Consider the following 1,141-nt stretch of genomic DNA (forward strand, 5'->3'; position numbering starts at 1 on the left):
TATAGAATAGTTGAGGTTTGGTGTAAGCCAAATTAAACAAGTTCGTAATCTTAGTCACAGACTGATTAAAACTCCGCCCTTATGAAATCCGCCTAGACAAATTAAAAATTAAGAAAATGCATATTAAATGAATTTATTCAGAAAGTAACGATTGATGTTTAATTTTTTTTTAAATATGGTCAATATGCTATTTACCAACATTTAACATATTCTATAGTCAGATTATAAACAGGCTGTATTCACGATCGTACAGCGACATATATAGTCTTCTCAGCACATCTGTTGATTACTTCCCTGACCCAAATTTCTATTCGTATTAATTCTGGGAGCAAAATTCTGAAACCTTTGTTATTGGAAAGGATTTTACAAAGAATTGAGTTTAATTATGTAAGATTCTTTTAGATTATTCGCTTCAAAATATAACTGCGCTTCAGGTATACGCTCCGTTCTTTAATTTTTCTTCGTTTGTTTCGGTTAGTTAAGAATTATGTAGAGCCCGCTTTAACATCTTCGCACGAATTGACCGGCTCGCCCGTTGCAATACCACGACCACACAGAAAACAGACGTGAAGTGAAAAGAATTCCGCGTTATGTCTGATGAGTGTGGTGCCGGAGGCCAAATTTTAGTCCCTTTCCCTTTCCATCCTTTTCTTAAGAGGAAAGGATGGGAAGGAAAATTGGATTTGACGGTGGAGGAGACGCGTAGGAAGGGGAATTCTTGTCTTCTTTATGTCCGTCTCCTCCTCCGTCAATTAAGGGTAGGCAATGCATCTGCAATTGCGGATATTTATGGGCAGCGGTCTTTCTTTCTTGATGTTGGCAGCAACTTATGGTCTCTTTCCCACATTAGGGTTTTTATTCAAAACATTTACTCCCTAAGTTTAATGGCGTAAAAATATATAGACTAACGCGTGACGTAAGTATAGGGCTTATTATTAAAAAAAGAACTATTCAAAAACATGCTGTAATTGCTGACATCTTAGGCAGCAAAGAAGTGTGTGTTTACGCTTTATTATAATAGTATAGATTTATCGCTACGTAGGTATGTCTATACTGAATACGTCAACAAGCCTCGAGAGCAATTACTTTGTGGAAGCCAAATTAATTACAAATAAACAACGCAGTTTTTGCTTTGACCTGA

This window comes from Papilio polytes, unplaced genomic scaffold (genome assembly GCF_000836215.1).
Source record: "Papilio polytes unplaced genomic scaffold, Ppol_1.0 DF824225.1, whole genome shotgun sequence".
NCBI classification, from domain to species: Eukaryota; Metazoa; Arthropoda; class Insecta; order Lepidoptera; family Papilionidae; genus Papilio; species Papilio polytes.